Raw genomic sequence first — 23675 nt, 5'->3', positions numbered from 1 at the left:
CCTCTCCTAACATTCCTTCTGTCAATATGTGGATAAGTCAGATTGCCATTTTTTTACCCTTGGAAAAACTGACTTATGACTTGCGTCAGAAATCTGATGATTTCTGGCATATCTGGAATCCTCTATGGGAGTTTTTGGAGAATGTATCTTGAAAGACTCTTTTATTTAATTTTTATTTGAATTTATTTATTTTTCGTTTATTTTACCCTTTACAAAAGACTTGAATTACTAGCCGATGGACGATTGTATAATAGATGGCTATATTATCATATATGATGACATGAGACACCTATACCACTGTTCTATCATTGTAAATCTTTAAATAAATTAAAAAAAAAAATATATATATATATAGGCAGGCGGCAGACAGAAAGAACCGGATAAACAAGGCGAGGTAAATACACGGGCAAACAAGACTAGGAAAATGCGTAGTAGTGCTACTTTACAGATAACAAGACTCGTTAATGGGAGTGAGTGTGTGTGCTGCTTAAATAGTGTGTTTAATCAAAGCAAGGCAAGGCAAGGTGTGTGTAATCAGTCTCTGACAATCCTCAGGTGGTGCGAGTGTAATCAGCAGGGCTCGAAATTGCGACCATTTTGGTTGCATATGCACCCGAAAATTAATCTATGCGACCTCATAATATATTTGGGCGCATTAGTGCGACTGCAGATAATGGTTGTAGTGCGACCTGTTTTGATTTTTTGTAAAAACGTGCCTGAATCGCTCTTCCCTGCCGGTATATTGGTTCATATTAGCTGTCATTCACTCACGGTATTCCGCTGTCAGATGACAGGGAAGGAGCTTTTATGACCACAGGAAATGCAAACGGCTAAAGAGTAAAAACTTAAAGCACACAGGTTTGCAAACCCCACCTAAAGTTGAGGCGCAGATGGAAGCGATCATGACACGTCACGTGGTGAATAATGATCCGCCAGCTGAGATCAATCGAGAACGCGCTTCTTGGAGAAGGTGCCCGAATCTCCATGCGTTGCATTCACTGCGTGTTCAGCGCAAATGTCCGCTAAAAGTCAAATCTAATACTGTACTTATCATCGCCAAAGAAGCTCGCCTTTACTAAGTTTACACTGAAACTGCGGCTCATAACGAAGAGCGGCATTGCGCCGGTGGTCATCGCAAGAATCCTGCTCTGCCTGCTCATATATTGGGTCGGCTGACTCGCCTGCTTTTCCACTAACACAGAAAAATGAAGATCATCTCAGACTGAACATTTAAATTGACACAAACTGAAACCAAAACTTTTAAAGAGTGATAGAAGTGAGACTTTACTTACTTTCTTTTGTCTATTCTTGTTTGAGGTGTATATTATTATTTTATTTATTTACTGATGACTGCTTTGCAGCTTTCATCATTGAATTGAATGATTTATTATAATCTTTTGTTTGTTTTGTAGCAGAAATATTATTTATTAAATTGACATGCATATAAAAACAGCAGTACAAAATCAATATTTCTTACTGCAATGCTTCATTTTTGTTTGATGCAAACTATACAATTATTTTTCATAAAGTAACAGACTTTTTATAGCAGATAACCTACATTCATGCACATTCAAGGCAGTATCATAATGAGAAATGGAATTCATTGTTACTATTATTGTCATTTTCATCATCATTAATATTCTATGGCCTAATTATTAGACATTCATTTTGGAATTATTGCACACAAATATCAATGTCTTCGCAGCATTAGTTATAGTTGTTTCTGGTTTTTGTCAGTCCTATTAATGTTGTTTTAAAATACAATAAATCCCTTAAAAAACAATTTGCAGCTGTGCTCATTCATTTTTGGTGGTTGCTCCTAAATTTTTTCTGGTGCTCCTAAATTTTTTCTGGTGCTCCTAAATATTTGAAGTTGGGAGCACCAGTGTTACCAAGTAAAAAAGTTAATTTCGAGCCCTGATCAGTCTAAATCAGGAAGCATGTGTGTGTGTAAGCGGAGTGCATTTATGAATATGTAGTCCAGAAAAGGCGGATTTGTAGTCCAAGGTTATTGTAAATGAGATCCATGTTGGTGATTGTGACAATATTAATAGGCTTCATGATGCAGCAAGTAGTTTTGGACTCTGAAAATTAAAAGAGAAATTTTTACAATTTTTTACACAATGATGACCATGATATTTTTGCATGATATATTGGCTTATCATGCAATACTTAGAGATGACCTCAATCCTTTTTTGCCATTGTACTATATATCTACAAATTTACAAATGACATTAAAGCCATTTTACAATGACATTTACATTCTATCTTATTACTTACCTAATAGGACATTTAATAGTATATATAATAGAACATTTACCTTTTTAACATCATTCATTCATTCATTCATTCATTTTCTTGTCGGCTTAGTCTTTTTATTAATCCGGGGTCGCCACAGCGGAATGAACCGCCAACTTATCCAGCAAGTTTTTACGCAGCGGATGCCCTTTCAGCCGCAACCCATCTCTGGGAAACATCCACACACACACACTCATACACTACGGACAATTTAGCCTACCCAATTCACCTGTACCGCATATCTTTGGACTGTGGGGGAAACCGGAGCACCCGAAGGAAACCCATGCGAAGGCAGGGAGAACATGCAAACTCCACACAGAAACGCCAACTGAGCCGAGGTTCAAACCAGCGACCTTCTTGCTGTAAGGCGACAGCACTACCTACTGCACCACTGCCTTCTTTTTAACATCAAATTATAGAATTTAAATAGCCTTAATAATGATGATAATTTTAAAGTGCTTATGGGTATTTGCATTATCATGCTATTATATAACCATTATATAATTAGCGGCATAAAATGATCTCAAAACAACAATTACATCACTTATCGCAACAATTTCTGTGACAATACATCACACAACAAAATTTCCTAATTACGAAATGAATCAGCAATCTGCCAATGCAGTGGTTCTTGTACTGACCAGTGTAATCTAGTCTTGCGCACTGCTTACATTGCTGTCCTGCTGCAATCTCAATTAAATAAAAACAAATGTATTCAAGCAAGGAGTGACCTACACAAAGGGCCATTGTAGCAGTGACACAAGGCATGTCCAGATTCTCACTTTCTCCCTCGCAATCAGGCCAACCGTCACATTAGCATCGCTTTCAATGGGGGAACGGCCGATAATGGCAGCATGTATCAAATCCCCTGCGCAAAGCCATGACAGACGCCGGGATTGAAGGGGGAGGGAAACACACGATGAGGGCACAACACATGGGATTCTCTGCAAACAACCCTGTTTGCGACCAACTGACGGATGAACTATAAAAGCGTCTCTCTTCAACCCAAATAAACAGCCATAGGAATTTAATGAGGCGCGGACGACTCGTCTGAAACCCGCTAGTTAATCCATCAAGTGCACTTGAAGTGCTGCCTTCAAGTCATGTCGGAATTATCCCATTTATGAGATGAGTGCCACCCCAATGTCGTAATTATCAGCAGAAAAACTCTGGATTTTCTTTAATCCCATGAGTGTGTTTGAGTAAGTTGTGTCAATTAAAGGACATTAATAATAAACTGCCAATGTTTTCTGTATAATTCGACATGCTTTTTCCTGCCTGGAAATACCTTTGGTTTTTGAGATGACAGGCTTGTGTGACTAAACTACATTTCCCAGCATCCTCTATAGGGCTGCAAAATTTTTATGTATCTATTTTAAATATGACTTTAAACCCATTTGGTTACTTAAAAACATGGTAAATTATTAACGCAATTGCGCCCACACAGAATATGTGCCCATTTTTTTGGCCATCACTGAATCTGTTTATTTACTAGGGCTGCATGATTCTGGCTAAAATAAGAATCAAGATTTTTTTTTTTGGCTTAAAATTAAGATTTTCTCACGATTCTGTAGATGAAAAATAAAAGTTTTTCATTATTGTAAGCTATTATTATTGTTATTTCTCAAACATGGTAAAACAACATTAATAATATTAGGCATATGTGTAGGTCTACTGTTGGATTTTGTATAGACATGGAATGGTGGACTTAAATAGACTAAATTTGTCCTGGTTGTCAATGCATGATAAAGTGATTACATGAGAATAAAACTATTTCTTTTTCTAAAGTTGAATTATTATGTTTGAGACATATGCTTGCAATATATCATTGACAACATTATTAGACCAATTATTATCAGCCCTTGTGCAGCCCTATTATTTACTTGGGTAAATGTGTGTAAGTATTGAGTTTGTATGTTCATTTCTGTAATATTATTCACTACTATGCAAAGGGTTTTAGGACCAAAATCTATAATCGTTGCATCCTACAAGACAATATTTCAGTGAATTTGAGCCTTTGTAAGGCCTAAACTTTTAAAAAATTAAGACCCTGCAAGGACTCAATCCAACACTTATTTTACACTTAAAGGGTCACGAAACACCAAAACACATTTTTTGAGCTGTTGACAGTCGTATATGTGTCCCACACTATTAGGACACCTATATTTCACTAAAAAGTGTAAATTGGTTGTTTTTGCGTTATTTCAAGCAAATTCGTACTTCCTGTTTGAAACGAATTTTTGAAGCTGCGTCACGGCCATGACATAATAGCGTGTATTCCAGCGTGCAGACTGGGCGTCTGTGCCAGAGTGTGTCTTATTACGTCTTACAGTGTGATACATTAATGCATGAGTAAGGCTTGGTTCAAACCAATCAGCACGCTCTATTGCGCAACTTCATTAATATTCATTTGTGTCACCGTGTTTACGCCACAGAGACGCCACGTTGTGTTGGCAAAACAAGCGTGAAGTGTTGCTTTTATAGTTTGCTGCTGTTAAGTTTTGTTTTCATTTTCTCTCTGTGAGAGCTCATCTGGGTCACGTGTGGATTAACAGTGTACGCGACGCTCGACAACAATAACTTACGTGTCTAAGGAGGATTATTGTTTACCTGAGAGCTGTTCTCATCTGCAAACGCTGAAATCCGGATTTGCTTGTAGTATTCTCTCCATAAAGACGCGGCTCTAGTTGCTGGTGAATGTCCTGTCTCTACAGATTTGGTAAGTGAGCGACCAGTGCTCTTTGTTTATTCAGTTTGTTCGTATCGAATTAAGTTAACTATTGCACTGAGTGCAGAAATGTTAGCACCGCATTTAGTGACCGGAATAACACACGCGGCTTTCTGACGCTACCTGCCGTGTGCATCTAAGTTTCCGGGAAATGCGGAGTTTTTTTTTCTCTCATTCGCCGTGCGGTATCAAACATTGCATGAAAAATACACGCTTGCAGCAGTTCCTCGAATCAAATATCGCGTTTGTCGCGAGGGGCATGAATGAATTCCCTGAATGAAAGAGCCAAACTGCAGTTAAAGTCCAACATTTAATAATTCAGCAAATAATTCGACTACAGATGTCCATGTAGGTTAAACACCATCACTTTCTCCTGTCTGTGTGGGTGTGTATTTTGACTCTGAAACTCGCGCGTGCACAAATAGACACTCCCACACCATCCCACTTTAGTTCCTCCGACACTCCCCCCTAAACAGAGCTGGACACGCCCACTTTTCTGACTTTTTCCAAAGTAGAGGTGTGAAAACACCCTGCTGAAACGAGGGGGTTTCATGGCCCTTTAAAACTAGGCCCACACGGAATCTGTGAGCACAGAAATCCACAGATTTGTAGCCTATCATTGAGTCCAAGTACTTGTGTAAATTTATATTAATCAGTTTTTTAATTCATTTCACTAATATTTTGTAATACAATAATAGTAACATTAAAATGTTCATAATTTATTTACAGTACAGTTTGTACAGTAATATTTCCATCATTTAGTAGATATCCTATATGAGAGAATTGCTTAGTTTACCAAACAAGTGGATCTAATTGGATTTGCATTGTAAACTTTAAATAAAAAGTGGTATTTTTATTTCATGTCTTCAGTTTTTAGCTACTACTCCCAAAATATGTAAATCTGCAAATTTTGTACAACAAAATTTGGCACAAAAATAGCAATAAATGTCCACAGATTCTGTCTGGCCCTGCTCATCTGTTCATACATGGAAAGCAAAATGATTGTTCACTTCATGGATATACGCACTGCTTTTGAATAATCTGGACATTATAGTCAGCAGTTAGAACATTTAACTAATCTACAGCCCTAATTAACATGCATTGTTTGCTGCTCATTGAGTTACACTACTGTTAAGAAGCTTCACATCTTTGGTCATAAAGTAAAATAAATAAATAAATAAGCGAATACAGAACCACTTAATGCGTTCATTGCATTTTGACTGAAATCCCACCGTAATTATGATTAACAAACTTCTTCTAGGCATAACAAACTGCCTTTAAATGGAAGCTCAAGGAAGTACTTTCTGCACTGGAGGAAAGTGCTATTTTTAACATTTGCAACCCAAATTTGGAGCATCCACCTATATTGGATTAGTATGCACATGTAACCAAGACAACTGCAGCCTTTGGAGATTTTGGGGGGTACGAGCCTCTTCCTGGTCGGTTGGAGAGAAAGTGAGCAATAACAGGGAAGCGTTCAGCTGATGAGTGACGTGCAGCTGCAGTCAACGCACACACAGTCACCTGCTAACAAAGCAGATAGTATCAGCAGACACACGCGTCAACACTGCTTTCAGAAACCGGGCGGGTGAGTTGTACGACTCGAGGTGGGAATTACGTGGAATTCAGAGATCATGATTGCCATTTATTTGACGAGAACTAATTTGCAGTTTGTAATGTGGCTGTCATTCAATAGAAACAGTCTGCGAAGTTGTTCAGCAAAAAAAAATAAAACATGATAAATGTAAACATTGTTTCTCAAAGAAAAGATTCGACTCACTTTATCGAGTTGTTATATTTCTAAATCTTGATCTACGTCAACACAATCAATGCAACATATTTGCATAACCTCGTTTTATTTTAGACATGGAATAGATACAAAAAGACTAATCAAAACAGACTGGGCCAGCTGACCAATCAGAGCAGAGTTTGCTTACAGCAGGGAGGAGTTTATAGAACTTAAGCCCTGACATCACCTAAATGCAGGGTGCGAATTACAGGGGGGTTTGGGAGTCTGACCCCCCTAATTAACGCTTGATCCCACCTGAAGTACATCAAAACAATTGGGGATCTACCCTTAAGTAGTAAAGAAATAGTTTGCTCTGATCTGCGTCTTGGGGCAACAGATAAAAATTAGCCCTTGTGGCTAACTCTGGCTTATTTACAGTTTTACTGTTGATTAATGACCATTGTCTCTGTTAAATAAAATAAATGAAAAAAAAAACTTAAATAATATTAATAATTAAAATAATAAATACCTCCAATACACATTTGACCACCCCTATAACGGTTCATACCATTGTGAATGCATGTTTGCACCAAAAATATTAATTAATTGGATTGAACCCGGCTAGAAACACCAACAGAGTTTAAGTGTTCACAAAACATGTTTCTTTAAAAAAAAAAATTAAAAAGAGCATTTGTAGAGAATCTAGATGCATAGTTTGTGTTTTATCATGCACTGGCTCGCACATGAAAGTTCTACTGTAAAATAAAAAATATGTGCCGTCGTTCATAGTCATCCATTCATAGGTGAAGGAAAGCAAATCAGTCACTGTTTAAATAATATCATAAATGTCATTGAGAACCACTCAATATGCCTCAAAACACTGAAAACATAATAACAAGTTTGATTAATAAATTAGATGTAACTGAACTGGGTATAGGCAGGGATTGTAAAGGTAATTTCAATACTTTTTAAAGACTTTTTAAAGACCTTCTGAGAATATTTTAAGACCTCATTGTTTCTAATCAGTTTAGATTAAACATTTAACCTAATAAACAGTTGTTAAATAAATCTATGGAGCACGACCCTGTAGATAAACTCGGAAGAAACAAAGGTTGAAAGAATATATTGCGCGTTTTTTTTTCCAGCAACAGGCTTCAGCCACTGCTTAAACTCGTCTTTCGCCAACCAGGAGTAAGCAAACTTACATTTTCCCATTTTGATGTCTGTTTCGCTCTATGGTTTCACTACATGTGGAGAGCGTCACATCACCTTCCCGCATTTTTCACAAATTAAGTGACATAACCCGGACGGAGGAGCTTGGCCGGACACGCCCCGGCCCGAACCAATCACGTGGATCAAGCTTGCTGTTGCTAGTGTTAGGAGGAAAATAAATATATTTATGCTTTTTTGGAGTCAAACACTTTGGACAACGCTTGAACAAAATTTAAGACCTCGTAAAAACTCAAAAGACTTTTCAAGGGCCTTCATTTTCTCATAATTAATTTATCACCTTGTAATACTTTAAGACCCCGTAGACACCCTGCTGCATTAAATATATAAATTTGATTCACTGAGTGACATAACTGAACATTAATGAACAAACCTGAAAAACTTGACAGCCCATTTACTCACTCTCAAACCATCCAAAGATGTGGATGATTTTGTTTCTCCACTAAAATATCCATTTATTAATTTTCCTTGAGTTTAATCCCTTTATTCATCAGGCGTCGCCACAGCAGAATGAACCGCCAACTTATCCAGTATATGTTTCAAACAGTGGATGCCCTTCTAGCTGCGACCCAGTACTGGGAAAAATCCCTACACACTCATTTACACACATACACTACGGCCAATTCAGTTTTATTCAATTCACCTACAGCACATGTGTTTGGACTGTGGGAGAAACCTGAAACACGCCAACACAGGAAGAACATGCAAACTCCACACATAAAATGCCAACTGACCCAGCCGAGACTCAAATCAGAGACTTTCTTGCTGTGAGGCGACAGTGCTGAGCCATCGTGTTGTCCTCCACTAGAACAATAATGAAGATTTTTAGCTGAAACTGAATTATTCATAAAAACAGACCAATTTCGAAAGTCAAATAAACACATACAGGCAACACAAAATCAATACTCATGGCTTCTTGACATGTCACATCTTATGAACTGACATGATTATTCTGTGCAAAAAAAACTGAATATTATTTACCACAGTTAACCTACAGCCTTGGCAAATCATACTGAGCATATTCATCAAAGTATTAAAGTTCCATATCCAATTGTTAAGTGTGACGTCACACAAAGCGGTTTCCAGATCCAAGCGCTATATCAAACTAGGGAAACTCAACAAATGCTAATAATAAATGTTTACAAAGAGATGGAATACTTCAGAAAATCATGATCGCAATATAAAGACCACTTTAAGAGATGTAAACGATAACAATGGTCCTAACGTATTTCCTGGTTTACATTTTTAATTTCCATAGCTTCCAAGAACTCCAAAATGTCCACATGTTGGCAAATAATGTCATGATTTCCGTTTTAAGGTTAAGATATGATGGAATCACCTCTTGTTACAGTTATGAATAGTTTGGCAACAGGCAGGAAATGGGCTAATAGCATCACTTCATTGAAATGGTTCTCAACTAGTTTGGCCATAGGTGTCACCGACTCGGTCCCAGTCATTCCCCTCGCTGGCCAGCAGAGGTCACCATCCCCGGACTTTTAAGCATTACATCATCCATCTAAACTGATTGTGCACACACCTGAACTTAATCTAGTTAACGACTCACGCTCCCTATATAAGCCACACTCAAACTCCAATTCATTGCGAAGTCTTGTTTAGCCCCGGCCAGCATTACTGAGCGGTCTTTCCTGCCTGATCTTCTGTGTATAACCCCGGACTGTTTCTGACTCTGAGTTGCCTTCTGCCTGCCCACAACCCTTGCTTGATACACGGACTCTGAACCACGCTGCCTGCCCTCGACCCAAGCCTGCCTAAAAGATTCTGAACTAGTGATGGTGAAATGAAGCTTTCTGAACCAGTGAAGCGCTCGACTCAATTGTATCGGAAAAAGGTTCGTTACTCGAAGCCTTCTAAATCAGAGCTCGATGAGGACCTCTTCTGGTGAAAGTGTGGGAAAGCACTGTGTTGCCATAATGTCAAAAGTTCACAACTGACCAACTCATTCATGTAGTAATACAACAACAGCAATATAAACAAATTACTCAATTACTGTAGTTTTTACACAAGATGTATTACATTACACAACTGATGATTGTAGTAAAATCCAAGGTATTCAAAAGTTTATCATAATACAATTAGTCCCGCTCCAAGCAGGGATCGAACCAGCGATTCCTGATTGGGAGGCGAGTGCTCTAGGAGGACGCTATGTGAACGATGCTTCAGAGTCACATTCACCAGATGGTCTCTGTTAAACACAATACTACGATATGCGGTGGTTTTCTTTAAAGATAGTCATTAAAAAAATACGCTAATACACTTTAGTATTGTTCAAAACCTTTTTACTAAAAAATACTATTGTAGTTTAGTTTAATTACTGGTGTGTGGGACTGGTGCAGTGCTTTGAAACAAATGTATGTAATAGACGCCAATTCTCTCGCTATACACTTTACTATGAGGGTGTTTAAACCTTTGAATCAAAATTCGAAGCAGTCACGTGGGTAAAGGCGAAAATGAAGCTTCGGACGTCACTGATCACGTGATGATGGCAAAACGAATCAAGCTCCGGTACACTGCTTCACTGCGAGATGTATCGTTTTTTTGATACATGCTTCGAAGCCTCGGCGCACAACGTCCCATCACTATTCTGAACCACGCCGCCTGCCACTGATCTATGCCTGGTAAATCACTCTGTGTCTGTCAGCCGCCAGCCCCTCGACCATTATTGATTACTGTTGATGTGTGTTCGCACTTTAGTGCGTATTGGATGTTTGTGTTTGACTGTGACTAATAAATACTGCATAATGGATCCCTCCGTGTCAGTCTCCCCGTTACAATAGGACCCCCATTTGTACATGGTCATCAAGCCGCGACCCCAAACTTTTTAGGAACTATAATATAATCTTGGAATTATAATTAATTTGTGTTTACTTGTTAACATACACAAGTAGTGACAATTAAATCATAAGAAAATCACCAAGGTTTACAAATAAACAATACTTTATTGCTGTCATTTAACAAAGCACCAAATTATAGTAATATTACAGAGTAAAAACGTCAAATACTGTAAACAGTGGTTAGGGTAAGGAAAAGTTCAGTTGTCGCACACGCATTTCAAAATAAAAGTCTGATAGAAGCAAAAGCAAGATTTAATTTTTGTGGTTTTTGACTACACACTCCGCGACACAGTGAAAATGTTCCTGCGACCCACCAGTTGAGAAACACTGGTCTATACATCCATGCTTAATATCCGATAGCCAGAAAGTTATTTTTTTGATTTTGCAATTGTTAATATATTGATGTCTGATGCAGCAAATCCAGAAAGTGTTGCGTACGTCATGGTTTTATATTTAAAAAATGTCACTTAAATGTGTGATATGACTAAAAAGTGATCATAAACTAACATTTTCTCAATTTGTAGAGGCTTGGACCCGGAAACAGTATTCCATGTCAGAACTTAACAAGCGAATAAAGACATTTGAAATATAGGAAATCTGTTAAATCAATCTTCCTAATTGAAATTGTATTGGAAAGCATAGTTTTACTTTTTTACAAAGGTTGCAGCATCCTGGATAAGCATACGACCTGTTTTGATGACCAATACAACACATATAGTCATCCACCCTCTTGAAAACAAACAGAATCAGTTCATATAGCTTGAAAAGTGCCTGCAGCTGTTGACTTGCGTTTCATGAATTACCAAAGATTACAGTATCAACAAATAAAAACTTTAATCTAGAAAAGGACTGGCTGGATGAGAGTAATTTAATACCCAAATTAAATTTTAGGGTGAACTTTCCCTTTAAGAACTGCTTCATTTAGATTCCCAACATGTGAGCTCAAGGTCTCAAGGCGAATGACATCTAATTTAGACTCTCAAAATTAAATTAAGCTCAGTAAACCTACATCAAGAATGCAGTGTCCATCACTTCTGATGCTGTCAATTGAGCCCCAGAAGAGCTTTTCTGCCTCACTGGCTAGACATGCCGATATTCAATAATTCAATATACCATGATAATAAACATGCACAATATTGATCACTTTAAAAAACCCTCAATAATTATTTACAGCTACAGGAATTTATTATTTACTCTGCAACCAGCGTCTATTTGTTAACATTTTTTTTTGTTTTTTTTTTAACAGAAATTTCATACAAAAAAATTCCTTGACAAAAAAAAAACATTTCAACATGGTCGAAAATGGAGCGGGATGAAGCACAAGCTTATTATTTTCCTACCTCATTACCACACACATCATTCGTCTATTAAACTTATTTCTTCTTTTACTTATTTCTTCTTTTTACATGGGACATACGAGCTTTGCATGAGACATATTTGATCCTTTTGGCATCTTCGACATATTATATGTTTGATTCCAATTGTACATTTACATTTTAAAACATAGACCCAATAAAAATACATAGTACTGCACACAGCCATTAATTGAAATTTAATCACACCTTTCTCGTTGTATCCTTTTGTTTTATTCCTTTACTAATATATATTTACACAACTTTTTAAATTGATTAATATCCTGACATTGTTTGAGAATCTGTTCTAGACTGTTCCAAAATTTCACACCACATACAGACATACAAAAACTTTTTAAAGCTGTCCTTGTTTTCAGCCTCCTAAAATTTTCTCTCAGATTATCTCAAAATGTTCTTCTCCCCTTGTCTTTCTTTAAAAAACGTTAGTATGCACTTCGGAAGTAATTTATTTCTAGCTTTAAACATAAATTGTGCTGTTTTAAATGTAACCAAATAATTGAGTTTAAGTATCTTCAATTTTAAAAATAAAGGATTTGTATGCTCCAAACACCCCACATTTCTTTTTTTCTGCATTGTACATAAGGATCGAAAGTTAGATTTGTATGTTTTCCCCTATTTCAACACAATAACTCAAATATGGCAAAATCAGTTTGTTATATAATACATACATTGATTTATTGTCCAGGATAAATCTTGCTTTATACACTATTGCTACTGTTTTTACTAATTTGATATCACATTACTTATTTGCTGTTTCCAACTAATTTTATGGTCCAATACAACACCAAGAAACTTAATTGCATATACTCTTTCTATAACTTCATTATCAGTTTTTTATCTAAATTATATGACTACTTTTTAATTTAATAAATAACGTAACCTTTGTTTTACTGATATTAAATGACAATTTGTCTACATCAAACCACAATTTCAATTTAATAATTTCTGTTTTAATCAACTCCATATGTTTTGGTAGATTATCCCCAGAACAAACGATACTTGTATCATCAGCAAATAAAATAAACTTAAATAGATGAAATATCTTACACATATCATAAATGTAAATAATAAACAATATTGGAATTAAAAATGATCCGTGTGGTGTGCCACAATTTACATTTAGATATGAAGATTTTTTTAATTTAATTTTTGAAATAACTGCTTATCCAATCCAAGGCAACACCATACCTTTCTAATATCATTCATTCATTCATTCATTTTCTTTTCGGCTTTGTCCCTTTATTAAACCGGGGTTGCCAAAGTGGAATAAACCGCCAACTTATGGACTGAAAACCGGAGCACCCGAAGGAAACCCACGCGACTGCAGGGAGAACATACAAACTGACCCAGCTGATGCTCGATCCAGCGACCTTCTTGCTGTGAGGCAACAGCACTACCTACTGCGCCACTGCGTCGCTGTTCCTTTCTAATTTATAAATATTTTATGATTTATTGTATCATAATATTTTGTATATTATAATTTATTGTAGTTAATTTAACTTACTACAAAAGCATTTATAAATCTTAGTCAATGTTAGTTTCTTAGTAACATATTAAAATCTAAAGTGGTTAACTAATAAAATTCAGGTGTATTTTTCAAATTAATTAACATATAACTATAGAAATGCTATTTTCACGGTTAATTTAATGCATTTACTAATATTAATTAATGAGACTTTATTGTGAAGTGTTCAGAATTGTAGTTATCCTTCTTTTGCCATTTAATTTGGTTGAAATATTTGTTTATTCTGAACATGCATGTTCAATAAAGCAATACACAGAGTATTTGTTTAATTATACCTGTTAAAGTAATCCTTTTTTGCAGCTTGGGTCAATATTGTGATAATATTGTGATTAAAGCGTATTAAGAAATTTTTAATTGGGACAAAAACTCACTAATCATGCAAACAACCTATACTAGTTGTCAATCATCATCAGACTATAGTAAATTATAATTCACCATCGTTTCGTTCTCAGCATGCATGACATGATTTGTCTGTGGTGAAACACAACAGAGCAGAGTTTCCCGTATGTGTTTAGTTCCACGTCTAAGACAGGACATCCCACAATGTCTGCAACACCCATCCGGGGAAATATCCATTCAGCCAATTCACATCCTCATCAGCGAACGCTTCCGCTCTCTACACGCATTTCTAAGAGCTTCACACTGCAAAAGTGTTTTGCTTAGTGATAAGGCAAGTGAAAGAAACGAAAGCAGTACTAGCCTGAGTAGTCCATTTAAACACAAAAAGGAGGGATTTTTATTCAGCATTCATTTCAGTAAGAGAATCTCACTGGAAAACTTCGCAAAAGATTTTTAAAAAGCTGAAATTTATAGATCATCTACCTAGGTCATCTTATATCTCATCTTATGTTTATTTTGTTAGGTAGAACACTTGGAAATCCTATGATTAACAGTGCTTTTATTTTATAGAAACGCTGCCTTTTTTAATTCAACATGATTTGAATTAAAATCACTTGTTTGCAAACAATTTACATCTTTAAATGGAAAAAAAAAATCTGTATTAAGTGCTGATTGAATAGTGTATATGTGCTGTGGATCTTGGAAAGCTACCAAACAAATGTTGTTGCATTACTCCCAATGACAACAATGGTCTCTTGTGTGTTATGTCTATGGTTTGGTATCGCTAGAATGTTCTTGATTCCAATTCCAAATTCGATTCTGCTGATCAATTTTGAATTTCTAAATCAGGGAAACGCCAAAAATCATTGAGAGCCACGTGCTGAAGGTTAATACACCAAACTATATTACAATAAAGAATGCCATGGGTAATTTCCTAATTTATTGAAAACATTACTTTAAATCCTATTAACAAATGCACCAAAACATTTAAAATAATAACTTATTGCAATGAAAACAAAAGCAATCACCTTTATAACACAGTGGAGCTTAATGCTGAATACACTAGTCAAGCAGAATCTGCCTTTGCCTTGATTTGTCCTCAATCGTTCAGTAATATATGTACATTTAAACTAAATCTGATTAATTCACAAATGCAATGTTTATAATTTACAAAAAAAAAACTCTTTCTAAGAGTTTCAGATCAAATAATCCCACTTTATGAGTATGCTACTTCGTGCATTAACTTATGAAATCATAGATAATTGATTTTCTTCATTTCCAATCTTAGGCCTATACATTTTATTCAGTTTTACAGTTTTACTTGTATATACACTTTAATTCTATAAATTCGTTTAACGTATACTTGTATACATCGACAGTAATTAAATTAAAAAAATTATGCAACGGATCGGAAATTGCTCATGCAAAAAAAAAAAAAAAACATTCATCTAACACATGCAAAATAATCATAGGACGGTTTCAAGGCTAAATTTGTGTTCATAAAAGCGGGTTTAAATGAAAGAAACCTTTTGAGCACATCCTGTTGTCCTACTTTAAAGTAATGTTTACATTATTATTCAATGTGTTCACCAGTGTTGAAGTAACTGGTAGATTAATAAGTTAAAATAAAATTAACACGTAAAGGAATCAACAATAGGAATCAAAATTAATTTTATAACAAGAATCTGGTTCTTAATCCAAGTATCCAATTCCAGAATAGACATCGATTTTTGATTCCCAAACATATCTCACTCTATATGACAGGTTGGAGAGGAGGTGACCTTGATGATGTAATCAAAAGAAAAGCCATTTTAAAGGCAAAGTGAAAAGATTATCCTTAAACAAAAAATCATGAAACAAAAATATGCCTAATATCCACATACAGATCTTTTAAATAAGTAAATGTGCATTAAAGTTAAATTAATGTATGAGACTGTAATGAACAGAAGGGTTGGCAAAAAAAAAGATGGAAATTGAACTTGGGTCACCACAAACAAAGACCAAAGTCCAAAGACATGCGGTACAGGTAAATTGGGTAGGCTAAATTGTCCGTAGTGTATGAGTGTGTGTGTAAATGTGTGTGTGGATATTTCCCAGAGATGGGTTGCGGCTGGATGGGCATCCGCTGCGTAAAAAAACTTGCTGGATAAGTTGGCGGTTCATTCCGCGGTGGCGACCCCGGATTAATAAAGGGACTAAGCCGACAAGAAAATGAATGAATGGATGAATGAATGGTCTTGATTTGAGTTCGGAGAGTAAAAGTCCTTCAGAGGTGTAATGATTTCTGGGGTCTTTGTACCACTAGTACATACACTTCTATTTAAATAAATACGAATTTGTGACACTAAAAGGGACAGTTCACCAAAAATATAAAATTCACTAGTTCCAAACTTGAGTTTCTTTCTTCTGTTGAAAGAAATAGACTGAAGAATATTGGTGGGGCATTGATTTACATGCTACTTTTTGTTCCTACTATACATGTCAATAGCAACTTTTTTACAACATTCTTCACGTTTTGTGTCTTACAGAGGACATTTAAAACCATTGACTGTGAGGAACTGGTGAGGAAATGTTCATTTTAGGTTCTTGACTTTAGGCTGAAAGATTTCATTTCGCACCACATCCCAAACTACTGAGTCTGTTCAACTGGCAGTTAAACAATAGGGTGAGCAGTTGTTTTTTTTATATTGTTGTTGTCTTTGTGTGCTGTTTATCTTGGGTCTTGCTGTCAGCAAACAACATCTGTTGAATGTAGAGAACTGACCAACCCACAACCCTCTCCTCTGAATTAATTCAACAGTCTGAGTTGAACTCAATGAATCTATTTGACATTAATGAGGTAGCACTTCTTTAGTAGGGCTAAGCAAGTCAGCCAACGGCAACCAATAACAAATATATGCACACAACCAATCCCATCAACTACGTCTGTATCTATCTATCCATCCATCCATCCATCCATCCATATATATATATATATATATATATATATATATATATATATATATATATATATATATATATATATATATATATATACACACATACATACAATTAAATTCTGAATTATTAGCCCATTCGATTTGTTTTCTTTTTTAAAATATTTTCCAAATGATGTTTAACAGAGCAGGGGAATTTTTACAGTATGTCTGATAATGTTATTTCTTTTGGAGAAAGCGATAATTGTTTTATTTCGGCTAGAATAAAAGCAGTTTTTAATTATGTAAACACTATTTTAGGGACAAAATTATTAGCCCCTTTAAGCTATATTTTATTTCTATAGTCTTAAGAACAAACAATTGTTATACAATAACTTGTCTAATTACCCTAACCTGCTTTGTTAACCTAATTAACCTAGTTAAGCATTTAAATGTCCCTTTAAGCTGTATAGAAGAGTCTTGAAAAATATCTAGTAAAATATTATTTACTGTCATCATGGCAAAGACAAAATAAAACAGTTATTAGAAATGAGTTATTAAAACTATTATGTTTAAAAATGTGCTGAAAAAATCTTTCCTCCTAAACAGAAATTGGATAAAAAATAAACAAGCGGTCTAATAATTCAGGGGGGCTAACAATTTCTTTACTGTTCAACATCATTTGGGAAAAAGAAGTTCACAGGAGGGCAAATAATTTTGATGTCAACTCCATCAACAAATTAGCAATTTAATGCAAATTTATCTTTGCCTGCAACTAGCACAACTTTTAAAAGATTTTACAGCACATCAGGCAATTATCTGTTATGCTGTTATTTTATTGTCCAAAAATCTGTAATAATTTTATTATGGATGCTGAAATACCTCATGATCAAGCAATCAAGCCATGTTAAGAAATCAATAAAACAGCAAATTTGTAACTCGAGTCATTTAAAGTGTTGTTGTTTTCCTGATGCTGTCAGGAAAGTGTTCTTGATGTTGTCAAGTTGATATTTACTTTAGTTTGCTTTACATTGTTGAAATTTTTAATTTGTTTTATGCAACAGTAAAACACAGCTTTTCACTTTCATAAGAAAGTGTAGTAGGGAAAATGTAATGTATTTTTTATTTAATGCCATGTCAGCAACCAAGTCCATTTTCATGGCAAGAATTTTTCAATAATAATAAATATATAATTAAACATCAACAAACAATTTGACAATGTTCAGCGTTAATACATAATACAAATTCTACATTTATTCCTGGTGTCACTTTGCTAAAAATGTCATTTAAATTCATTTAATAAAAAAAAGTCTCCTGGAATCATTAAAAGCAGGACAATCCAGCAGTGTTTTACTGTGAGAGGAATTGTGCAGTATAAACATTAGGGGTCTTCATCTAAAAAAACATGGGTTATTCTTGTACGTCCAATACGACATCTGTAAAAATCACTTGATCGAATCTAGACTTAAAATTCTGTTTGAGATTTCAGGTTGTATTTCACACAAACTTGTTGTAAGGCTGCACGATATAGAAAAAATCTGACATTGATTGTGTAATTTTGGTTTTTCTGCTATATATATTGTGATACGAGTACAATTTCACTAGATGCCTTTACCTCTATTTGGAAAGAATTTATAATTTTAGATTGATTGGTATGGTTCTATAAGGAAGCACATCTGCAAAAATATATTAAACAATCTAAAAGCATATATAAATGCAATAAAGGAAACAGTCTTGTATTTTTTTCTGAGGATTAACTATTTGGGTATAACAGTAATTGAATAATCAAATGTACAATTATACTGCATAGTCTCCTTTTTCTATGAATAATTCAATTAAATTAACAGTTATTAAAGTTACAAATGGTGCAATTTCTTATGCCTGAATGCCTTTAAAATCCTCATACAGTCACAGGCCTTAAAAATCCATGCAAGTGATTAACTCAATATTGCATATCCTGCAATGTGACTATAGTGAATGATTCCATTGCAATGCTGAAACGATATAATGTGCAGCCCTAAGTTGTAGTGATGCTTTCTTTTTCTGGAAATAATATGAAGCGTATATTTGATTATAATTTTAAAAATATATATATCAGATTATTACATATAGAAAAATATCGCATTATTTAGCATTTTTCTTCAATATTGCACATCCCTACATTAAACAAAACTCTAAATTTAATTTGTTTCTTCATCCAGTTCAAGGTTTCTAACTTTTCTAGCTGATCTTTAGCAATGACTGGTGTCAAATATTAACCACAACACAATACATGCGAGAGCAGCATCATAAAAACATCTTGATAAGATTAGTCGAGAATTCCCACAGCTGTTTGCTTTCTTTTAAAGTGATGCCATGTCGAGACTTAAGCTCCAGCATTTAGGGGATTCAGGAGAAGTGGGCGATGAATTGCAGACACGATCGTTGGCATAATAAGTTGTTGTGACTCGAACGTTAGGGAATAATAGCAAAGCATATTCAATCAATGAGCAGTCTTGCTCTGAAAGTGATTATCCTGTGAACAGATTGCATCATGTCAATGAGGTCAAGCTTCCAGTGAATGGAGCTCATATGGACCCCGCAGCAGGCAACGAACAGGCTCTTTTTTCACAAACAAAAGCTACCAAGAACTAAGAGGAACTAAACTCAGAGTAAAGTTAAGTCAAATGTTTCCTGTCAAAAACGTCTCTGACACAGGTGGTATGGCAGGCATGCATGTCAACAGATTTCATTTCTGGCAGTATAGGTGTAATGACTCATAAAAACCATGTCAGTATGCTGTTTGTAACACGTTTTACTTTCATTTATATTAAACACATTACTACTCAAATAATGTGTTTCTTATAACCAATGGCGAGATTTCTAGTAAACTAGATTGCCAATGCTGACATACACTCATATACCAGGTTTAATCAAGTTCAATTTAAGACATTTTAAGACCCTTGTAGGACCATTAAGAATAACATTTTAGACTTACACAGGGCTAAACACTAATGATGACTTACAATGGCCCGGTCGGTTGCCACAAAAAACAAACAAATATGGTGTAATTATTTCTAAGCAACATATTTTAATGTGTCAAAACAAGAAAACTCTTGAAAAAAAAATTTTTTTTAACATAGTATATTTTTTTAAAGGCAAGTTTAACATTGTAAAAAGTTTATTTATTGTGGAGACTGGAGACAATGACATAAACAATCAAAAATATACATTTGTTGACTTTTGGCCCAATCCGATTGAGTATAATGTATTATGTAAAGTGATGTGTTGCTCTGTTATTATCATGAGGAATTGTGTAATTGTTTTTAGTTTTCTTTCCCTGAAACTGCTGTAAAATAGGCAAACAGCTATTGTAAATCGGATCACTCGGCAACAAAAAGTAAAAAATTAAATAAATAAATAAATAAAAATATTTATTATTGAGATGGATTGCTGTGGTTAGATGGATGTCGGCCCAAATGGATAGCTTTACTTACCTGTAAACCCAACAATCAACTTTATCAAATGAAATGAGTGTAGTTAACTTAAAATTTACTTTAAGTTAATTTTACTTATTTGAAAGGAGTTTTGAACTCAGCGATGAAAGTAATGAGTTAATTAAATACCTCATTACTTCAACCTAAATGAAGTTAGTTCACAGTACTCATATAGACTAGTTTTTTTTACTCAAATTGTCTGTTGCAATTGGTTTCCTCAAACAGTTTGAGTTGCCTTAACTTATAGGGTTTTACAGTACTCAGTGGGTTTGAGTTCTCTTTGTTTATGGGGTTGTGCTGTGCTCAAATTGTTTCATTTATTCAAATGGATTAAGTTCACAGTACTCATTAAGATTAGTTTTTGTAGTTAAATAGTTTGTTGCAATCGGTTTCCTCAAACTGTTTTGAGTTACCTTAACTTTTTGGGTTTTACAGTGTTGGACACAGGAAAATTAAGACCTGCTTAAAATGATTTAAGATCTACAAGACAATATTTCAGTAAATTTAAGACTTTTTAAGGCCTTTTGTTTGTGAAATTTAAGACATTTTAAGAATTTTTAAGACCCTGATATTCTTAGTCCAACACTTATTTTATACATAAAACATATACTCAATTAAATCGCACAAAAAAAAATCTCATAACAAAAAAACCCCACCAAATTCATTGACAAGACTTGTTGGCAGAGAATGAACAACTCAGAAACAATTACAATGCTCATCATCTCAATCCAGGCTCAATCCAACCATCATTAATAAAACTGCTGAGTCAAAAAACAACACTTGTAAATCTATTGAGTAAATTCAAACATTTTTCTTTACTCTCAAATAAAAGCTTTACAATGTGTTCGGTCCATAATACGAGCTTTTGACATTGTAAGCAATGACATATGCTCCTTTAAAAACTATTTTACCTTTTGGTAACACTTTACAATAAGGTTCATTAGTTAATGCATTTACTAACATGAACTAATCATGAACAACACATGTACAGCATTTATTAATCATAATTGAACATTTACTAATGCATTATTAACATCCAACTCCATGCTTGTTAACATTAGATAATGCACCATGAGTTAACATGAACTAACAATGAACAACTGTATTTTCATGAACTAACGTTTATTAACATGAATAAATACTGTAGTAAATGTATTGTTCATTGTTTGTTCATGTTAGTAAATTAATTACTTAACACTAACTAATGAACCTTCTTGTAAAGTGTTACCTACCTTTTTTTATCTTGTATGATATATTTAATAGGTTGCAGCTGGAAGGGCATCTGCTGTGTAAAACATATGCTTGACAGGTTGGCGGTTCATTCCGCTGTGGTGATCCTTGGTTAATAAACAGGGTTTCTGCAGGTTTCATTAAGTCAAGTAAGTCTTTTTAAGACCCTTTTAAGACCACAAAGAATTAAATTTTAAACTTATACAGGGTTAAGATTTTTTTCTGATGGCCCAGTATTATCATGAGGAATCATGTAATTGATATTAGTTTTTTTTTTCTCCCCTGATTGTGGAATTTAATTTGGGGAATTATTTGGGGAACTATCTCTTTACAATAAAAAACTTAAATCTAAAAATATATGGTTTTATTGAGATGTGTTGTTGGTCATTAGATTGAAATGTGGCCCAAACTGAGTAGCTTCACTTGGTCAAAAAAAATTAAGACCTGTTTGAAACAATTTAAGACCTACAATTCAATATGTCAGTAAATCTAATACTTTTTAACGCCTAAAATTTAGGTTTTAAAATTTTAGACATTAAGACCCCATGGAGACCCTGAATAAAAGATATGAGGTAAAGTTGGTTTTATATTTGCACATTTGTTCATTACGCAGTCTCTATTTTGTTTGCCATTTTACTTTGAATATTTAATCGAAATTAGCATGCAAGTAGGATTTTAAACAACATTAACACTATCTAATTCACTGTGAACAATGTTATAATTTGATAGTCATTTGCTGCTAATATAATTTCCCCATTTAGAATTTGCAAAGAATACTTTTCTGAAATGATATTATTAAGGAGTATGTCTGAATATCCTCTTATTACCACTATGATAAAAAGGCTAAGCCAAAAAGAAAATTAATGAAAGACATATTTACAAGCAAGACACATCATTTAATGTCTCAAAAGGGAGCTATTCAAGGGAACTGTAATGTAACTTAGTGTTTAAACGCGCCACAAACGATAAGCTCACAGCATAAAACACACACTTTGCCATATACATTTAAATAAACGTAAATGTTGGTGTTGAAATAGAAACATTTGTATTACCACAAGACATTCATTGAATATTAATCAATTAAATGTGTTTAAAACTTTATATATTAACGTAATAAGCCATCTACTGATTATTAACAAAGGAAATATTGTCTAAAAAGTTAATATTGAAGTTATTATCCAACAACCAACCTAAACAGACGAGGACACAATGGAATCACATCAAGAAAGACAATGTAACGCTAAAGAGATGAGTTCAGTGAGAGTTCCGCGCTAACTCGCTCTCGCTGTTAACAAAAGAGTGACGGGCAAAATCATGTCAGATATCGGTATTCCACTCAGAAGTGCGCGAGAACACTTGAGCAAGTGTCCTCGACCACAAAAGAAGTTGTTTGCTGGATTGGAGCACATGGCAGGGGAAGCAGCGACGGAATGTTCGCGTATCGCTGATTCCGCTCGTAAGAATGCCGTGAAATTCGACATCTGAACGACAACAAACAACAGCACTAAAGAAACAATACAGGAACCACCGAAGCTCAGCCTGATATATCCGCCCATGCCTTTCACGTCAACTTGCCCTGTCTGTCGCGTGTTAACTTCCACACACATATAAAGTCCCTCGACAGCACGGAAAGCTGCAGACCGGGTTTGGTTACTCACATTGGGACACGCGGAGCTTTCTTTCCCGTCAGTAGTCCGACTGTTCAGCCTCAAACTGTTTCCTCCATCGGCGCTGCGCACAGATCACGCCGCACAGCAACGCTACCAAACCCCTTTGCCGTTGCCAGGCAACAGACCCACTTCAGCCAATCATAACCCCTCCCCTTCGATCTCCCCTGGCAACTGCTGCAGCGCGCGCGACGCACGCCATTCCACTCTATTTAATGTGTTTTCAGCCCTTTTTCCCTCTCGCTTAACATGAAGTCTCCTCTAATCCTCTGTGAAATCTTACGATTTCACATCTGTTTTACACTTAATTTCT

General features: G+C 35.1%; 1 protein-coding gene across 2 annotated transcripts in view; it reads right to left on the bottom strand.

Annotated features, from left to right (window-relative positions):
- Window positions 1-23434, bottom strand: part of foxn2a (forkhead box N2a) — a 74598-nt gene extending 51164 nt beyond the window's left edge. For both annotated transcript variants that reach the window (XR_012388962.1, XM_073920349.1), the window contains exon 1: window positions 23354-23434. The gene's annotated coding sequence lies outside the window, so the exon portion shown is untranslated. The remainder of the gene's footprint in view (window positions 1-23353) is intronic.
- Window positions 23435-23675: the final 241 nt, after the last annotated feature.

This window comes from Danio rerio, chromosome 13 (genome assembly GCF_049306965.1).
Source record: "Danio rerio strain Tuebingen ecotype United States chromosome 13, GRCz12tu, whole genome shotgun sequence".
In the NCBI taxonomy this organism is placed as follows: domain Eukaryota; kingdom Metazoa; phylum Chordata; class Actinopteri; order Cypriniformes; family Danionidae; genus Danio; species Danio rerio.
Note: the sequence above shows the minus strand (reverse complement) of the source record. Positions and strands in the feature narration are given on the sequence as shown.